The 7,500-nt window shown below is 40.9% G+C and overlaps 1 protein-coding gene across 1 annotated transcript in view; it reads right to left on the bottom strand.

Annotated features, from left to right (window-relative positions):
• The window catches only part of LOC143276890 (kinesin-like protein KIF13A), a 332,067-nt gene that overhangs the window by 65,116 nt on the left and 259,451 nt on the right, over window positions 1–7,500 (bottom strand). The gene's annotated exons all lie outside the window — the stretch shown is intronic.

The raw sequence follows: 7,500 nt of genomic DNA, 5'->3' as shown, positions 1-7,500 counted from the left end.
GAATACATTTATAACACAGAGTGCTGATCTTATACTTTATTCTGTGTGAGACAGGGAGCCAACGGAGATGTTGCAAAACAGGAGTGATGTGCTCACATCTTTTCTTTCTGAGGACGAGTGGGGCAGCAGAATTTTGTATGCGCTGAAGGGACTGAATGGATGAAGCAGGCAAACCAGACAACAGAGAGTTACAGTAGTCAAGGCGAGAGAGAATGAATGAAACCACAAGCGTAGATGTTGCGTCGGTGGACAGATATTTCGGAATGGAACTGATGCGTCGCAATTGACAGTAGCAGGCGTCATGTCACTCTGAGGTCATCCTGAGGACGCTGAAGATGTAAGGGTCTTGTGTCTGTACAATCATAATGCTTCAGAGTAACTGTAACAGGCGTCACGATACTTTGGGATCACCATGAGGACGTTGAAGATGTAAGGGTCTTGTGTCTGTACAATCATAATGCTTCACAGGAACTGCTACAGGCGTCACGATACTTTGGGATCACCCTGAGGACGTTGAAGACGTAAGGCTCTTGTGTCTGTACAATCATAATGCTTCACAGGAACTGCTACAGGTGTCACGATACTTTGGGATCAGCATGAGGACGTTGAAGATGTAAGGGTATTGTGTCTGCACAATCATAATGCTTCAGAGGAACTGCTACAGGCGTCACGATACTTTGGTGTCAGCGTGAGGACGTTGAAGATGTAAGGGTATTGTGTCTGTACAATCATAATGCTTCAGCGGAACTGCTACAGGCGTCACGATACTTTGGGATCAGCATGAGGACGTTGAAGATGTAAGGCTCTTGTGTCTGTACAATCATAATGCTTCAGCGACGGGCGCAATAGCCGAGTGGTTAAAGCGTTGGACTGTCAATCTGATGGTCCCAGGTTCGAATCACGGTGACGGCGCCTGGTGGGTAAAGGGTGGAGATTTTTACGATCTCCCAGGTCAACATATGTGCAGACCTGTTAGTGCCTGAACCCCCTTCGTGTGTATATGCAAGCAGATCAAATACGCACGTTAAAGATCCTGTAATCCATGTCAGCGTTCGGTGGGTTATGGAAACAAGAACATACCCAGCATGCACACCCCCGAAAACGGAGTATGGCTGCCTACATGGCGGGGTAAAAACGGTCATACACGTAAAAGCCCACTCGTATGCATACGAGTGAACGCAGAAGAAGAAGAAGAAGAATGCTTCAGAGGACCTGCTACAGGCGTCACGATACTTTGGGATCAGCATGAGGACGTTAAAGATGTAAGGGTCTTGTGTCTGTACAATCATAATGCTTCACAGGAACTGCTACAGGCGTCACGATACTTTGGGGTCAGCGTGAGGGCCTTGAAGATGTAAGGGTCTTCTGTCTGTGCAATCAGTGCCTGAGAGGACCTGCTACAGGCGTCACGATACTTTGGGATCAGCATGAGGACGTTGAAGATGTAAGGGTATTGTGTCTGCACAATCATAATGCTTCACAGGAACTGTAACAGGCGTCACGATACTTTGGGGTCAGCGTAAGGACGTTGAAGATGTAAGGGTATTGTGTCTGCACAATCATAATGCTTCACAGGAACTGCTACAGGTGTCACTATACTTTGGGGTCAGCGTGAGGGCCTTGAAGAAGCAAAGGGTTTCTGCACTGGATGCAGGTGGCAGAATGGTTAAGACCCTCATCTGTCAACACACAGTTTGAGTGGGTCTTGATTCGAATCCCGCTCTCTCGCCCTTCCTACCAGGTTTGAGTGGAGAATCACCCTTTCAATACCCCCCCACACAACCCCTACCTTCCCAACCCGTCTAGTCATTCGGATGAGACGATAAACCGAGGTCCCGTGTGCAGCACGCACTTGGCGCACTGAAAAAGAACCCATGGCAACGACAGCGTTGTTCTCTGGCAAAATTCTGTAGAACGAATCCACAACGGATAGGTGCACAAATTCATATGCATGCACTCAAGGCCGGACTAAGCGCGTTGGGTTACGATGCTGGTCAGGCATCTGCCTAGCAAGATGTGGTGTAGAGTATATGGAATATCCGAACGCAGTGACGCCTCCTTGAGAAACTGAAACTGAGGTCCTGCATCAAGGGTTAACTCTCTCCATACGAACGGCGAAAGAGACGACGTTAAAAGCGTTTCACCCCAATTACCATCATCAAAATATTGCAAGCGGAAGGCTCTTATACTGAAGAGGTGAATGTTGACAAAGAATACCACAATTCTGACGACGGAAGCTATAGGTTGGGTCATTCAGACACCCACAGGACATCCGAGGGGTCTGTGTAGAGGAGAAGAGAGGACTGGCCGTACTGAGTGAGTTAAGACATCAGGTAACAGAAGACCTCTATGTACAATCATTATGATTCAGAAAACCTGCAGCAAGGGTTAAGACAGCAAGGTAACTGAAGACCTCTATTTGCCGTCATCACGATTCAGACGACCTGTCACAGACGTGGTTTCAGTTTCAGTTTCGGTTTCAGTTTCGGCGTCACTGCGTTCAGACGAATCCATACAAGCTACATTACACCTGCTAGGCAGATGCCTGACCAGCAGCGTATCCCAACGCGCTTAGACATGCCATGTGTGCATGGATATAGCCTAGATATATTTGTGTACCTATCAGAGTGGATTTCTTCTACAGAATTTTGCCTTAGCACACTCTCGTTGCCAGTTTCAGTTTCAGTTTCAGTAGCTCAAGGAGGCGTCACTGCGTTCGGACAAACCATATACGCTACACCACATCTGCCAAGCAGATGCCTGACCAGCAGCGTAACCCAACGCGCTTAGTCAGGCCTTGATAAAAAAAACAAAAAACAAAACCAAAAAAATCAAAAACAAAACAAAAAAACAAACAAAAAACAAAAACGGGAGAATAAATAATAGATAAGCTTACACGTTGCCAAAGGTTATATATATATATATATATATATATATATATATATATATATATATATATATATATATATATATATATATATCTGTCTCTCTCTCTCTCTCTCTCTCTCTCTCGAGGCGATCAACCCAAACCTATGATCGTCAAGTTCAGACAGTGGCGAGACAAAATGTCAGTTTTAACTGACAAAGACTATCGGGCCAAGCTGGAAGAGAAGGGGGTGCGGGTTGCCAACGACCTGACCAGAAGACAGGCCACGATCGTCAGCCAGGCGCGGAAGGAGGGCAAAGCAGCTTATTTCGTCAAGGGCAAGCTGACCGTCGGCCCCAGGAGACCTGACCCCAGAACCTTCGCTGAGGTGACGGCGGCGACCACTGCAACAAGGAACAGCACAGCAGACGATGACAGGCAGAGGAGGGGGCGTGTCCGATCAGCTGATCGGGAGCCTGTGCAACCATGTCACACCAGTGACACACACGGCGGGGATTCCCCCTGCCTTCATCACGTGACCGAGGCAAACCAACGGCGACGCAGCGGGACTGGTGCGGGCAGTGACGTCAGTACACGGGGTGGCAGCCAGGCACGGGGTGGAGCACGGGGTGCACGTGGCAGTCGGAGCGGGACGAGCAGGGGAGGGGGACAGCAGGCTGTGTTACGGGGTTACCTGACTGAGCCAGCCAGCCACAGGGAACTTCGAAGAGCCAGTGTCCAAAAATAGGACAGGACAGACCATCCAATTTCTCAACTGAAATTCCTTAACTATAATGTTGAAAATTTGTTTTGTAAGCTGAATGATGCTGATTTTATTAATTATGTAAATTCATTTGACATTGTGTGTTTTACAGAAACATTCATGAACAATATGTTTGATTATAGTGGTATTTTCCCTGAGTTTGTAAAATTTTGTGCTCCAGCAAAAAAATTGTCATCCCAAGGAAGAAACTCAGGTGGAGTACTGTTGCTGATTAATAGAAGATATAAACATTTAGTAAAAGAAATAATAAACATTTCAAGTTGATAATGTTATTGTTGCGAAGTTTGATAAAAGTTTATTTCATGTAAACAAAGCCGTATTGTTCATTGCGTGCTATGTACCCCCGAGGGTAGCCCAGTGTACAGCAACAATGACATGAAAGATGGAGTGGTGATATTGGAAGAAAATCTGTTGGAAACTATACAGAAACAAGCTACTTATGTTATTATGTGTGGTGATTTGAACGCCAGGACAGGCGATAAACAGCCAGCATCACCAGGACTGGCCTTTTATACTCCTTATTTAGATAGTGATGAAGAAAATGAGTTTGAGTTTCGTTCTTCTAAAGATAAGATTATTAATAAGTTTGGATTATCTCTCCTTGACTTTTGTTTTATGTTTGATTTAATCATTGTTAATGGTAATTGTAAAGGAGATGATGATGGTGAATTTACTTATGTGTCGTCACACGGGTGTAGTGTGATTGATTATTTCATTGTTTCAGAAGAATTGTTTAACAGATGTGACTTACGTGTTGCAGATAGGCTACATTCATGGCACTTTCCCGTTGAGTTGACTTGGATGAGTGAGAGGAGTGAAAGGGGAGAGAATGAAGTTACGACTGAAGGCGTGAGAGAAACAATTGTATGGTCTGAAGAAAGTGCGCAAATTTTCAAGGATGAGATTAATTCGTGTGAATTTAAAGAGTGTGTAGAGAAAGCGAAAGGAGTTATGATGGATGATATTGATGAATGTGTTGATATTTTTGTTAATGCATTGTACGGAGCGGCGGCATGTATGGTTAGGATGACTGGGAAAAAGAAAAGATTGACGAACGATTGGTTTGATGAAGAATGTGCGCAGAAGAAAAAAACTGTAAAAGGTCTTTTGAGGAATTTAAGAAGGGCGAAAACGGGTTTAGAAGAACGCAAAGAGTTGTATACCAAAGAGAGAAAGTCGTACAATAAGCTAAAAAAGGATAAGAAAGAGAGATATGATGAAATTAGGTTAAGCAAGTTGAAAGAATCTATTAATGATCCTAAATTATTTTGGAGAACAATTAGATCAGTAAACAGAAAAGCAACAGTATATAACAACATTAGTTTACAGCAGTGGTATGATCACTTCTTTAGCGTGTTTAATGAGGTAGTGGATTCAGAACAACAGGAAAACGTGATAATGGAGGAAGAGGATGATATACATGAACCTGTGTTTAACGATCCTATAACAAAATCTGAAATCAGCGAAGGAATAAAACATCTAAAAAATGGTAAAAGTGCAGGCATTGACATCATTGTTAGCGAAATGTTAAAACAGGCGAACGCGGTAGTTATCGACTTTTTACAAGATTTTTTCAATTTACTTTTTGATACAGGGAAATTTCCAACAACCTGGTCTAAATCTATCATTGTGCCAATATACAAGAAGGGAGACAATAACAATCCCGATAATTATAGAGGGATAGCTTTGACAAGTGTAATAGGAAAAGTTTATACCCATATCTTAAATAAAAGGCTTACAAAGTGGGCACAAAGGGAGACAAAAATTGTTGAGGAGCAAGCCGGATTTAGGACAGGCTATAGTACGGTTGACCATATTTTTACTCTTTATGCCATAGTACAAAAATACCTAAGTAGAAACTCTAAACTTTATGTTGCTTTTGTAGATTTCCAGAAAGCGTTCGATTCGGTAAATAGAAATATGTTGTGGAGTGTCTTGAGAAATAGTGGTGTTAATGGAAAGTTATATAGAGCGGTTCGAGGAATATATGATACAGTTTTGGCCTGTGTAAGGGATAAAAATTTCTATACTGATTTTTTCACTTGTCCAAGAGGCGTTAAACAGGGTTGTTTGCTTAGCCCACAATTATTCTCATTTTTTATTAATGAATTAGCTGTTGAATTGTCTAGAAAAGGAAAGCATGGAGTACAAATGATTTCAGGAGCTGTTGAATTATTTTTATTGCTTTTTGCTGTTGATATAATACTTCTATCTGATACAGTTGTGGGACTGCAAAATCAATTAAACATTCTAAAACAAGAAGCAGACAGGTTGTGTCTAACTGTTAACTTGGACAAAACAAATATAATTGTATTTCGAAAAGGTGGACATCTTTCGGTTCATGAAAAATGGCGATATGGAAATACGGAAGTAAAAGTGACTAATACCTACAAATATTTAGGACTGATTTTCACAACAAAGTTAAGTTTGAACACAGCATGGACCGAAATGTGCAGGAAGGGGAAAAAGGGGGTTGTTGAAATTATTAGAGCTATACAAAAATTAAAGTCTACTGACCCTTCACTTTACTGGAAACTCTTTAACACACAGATAGAGCCGATGCTCACATATGCAGCAGAAATTTGGGGTATCTACGATAATAAACAAATGGAAATCATTCATACATATGCAATAAAACGTTTTTTGAATATACCACTTCATTCATCTAATCAAGTAGCATATGGGGAAACGGGTAGATATCCACTGAAAATTCGTACAATAATTAAGTGCATAAAGTATTGGTTAAAACTTATTAAATTACCGCCGACAAGACTGTGTAAGCAGGCCTATGGTATGTTACTACAGCAGCATGAAGAAGGAAAGAAGAACTGGATAGACAATGTAAAAAATGTTTTGGTTAAAAATGGGTTTGGGATTGTATGGATTAGCCAAGGAGTAGGGAGTGATGTCGCATTTATTTCGGAATTTAAGGATCGTCTTATCAACATATACAAGCAAAACTGGCATTCAGACATGGAAGAAAATCCAAGGTATAATTGGTATTTTTCATTCAAAAATATTTTCCAGTCGGAAAAATACATTTCCATAATTACAAATAAATGGCAACGGTGTCTCCTTTCTCGATTTCGATCCAGGACCTTAGGGCTTAATGCAAATAGAGTATGGTATATTCAAAACAGTGAAAGTGATAGTGTATGTCAGTTGTGTCATCAGGACTTAGAAAATGAGGATCATTTTGTTTTCCATTGTAAGGAATACAGTGTTATTAGAAATGATTATTCATTCTTTACTCATCCGTTTGCATTAAGACATGATCTAGTAGCTATCCTTTCATCAGATAATGAAGACATCCTATTTTCACTCGCTAAATATATTGTAGAAGCATACAACATTCGAAGGAAAAGATTAACAGAACGATTGTTTTAACATGATAGAAATATAATGCAGAATAAAATATAAGATCCATAACTCAATTTAGATTGGTAAATAAGCAAAAAAGGCTCGGCTGCAAAGTTGGATGGTCATATGTTTGAATTAATTACTCAGTATTATGCATGAGTAATAGGGAATATGTTGTATTAATGTTGTGGGTGTGAATGTATGAGTGTCTTTGTGTTTATGAATATGTACTTATTTGCTTATTATTTCCCCTTATTTTTCGTGTTTTTTTTTTTTTTTTTTTTTTTTTTTTTTTTTTTTTTTTTTCGTCGTCTACTAAAATAAGCTGAATAATCCCCCTTGGCACTAGAGCTGTAAAACGCTATTTGCCAATAAAAAATTTGTCATTGTCATTGTCATTGTCTCTCTCTCTCTCTCTCTCTATATATATATATATCGGTAGATAGGTCGACAGATAGTTAGGTCAACAGACAGACAGACAGACAGACAG

Source organism: Babylonia areolata, chromosome 33 (genome assembly GCF_041734735.1).
Source record: "Babylonia areolata isolate BAREFJ2019XMU chromosome 33, ASM4173473v1, whole genome shotgun sequence".
In the NCBI taxonomy this organism is placed as follows: domain Eukaryota; kingdom Metazoa; phylum Mollusca; class Gastropoda; order Neogastropoda; family Buccinidae; genus Babylonia; species Babylonia areolata.
Note: the sequence above shows the minus strand (reverse complement) of the source record. Positions and strands in the feature narration are given on the sequence as shown.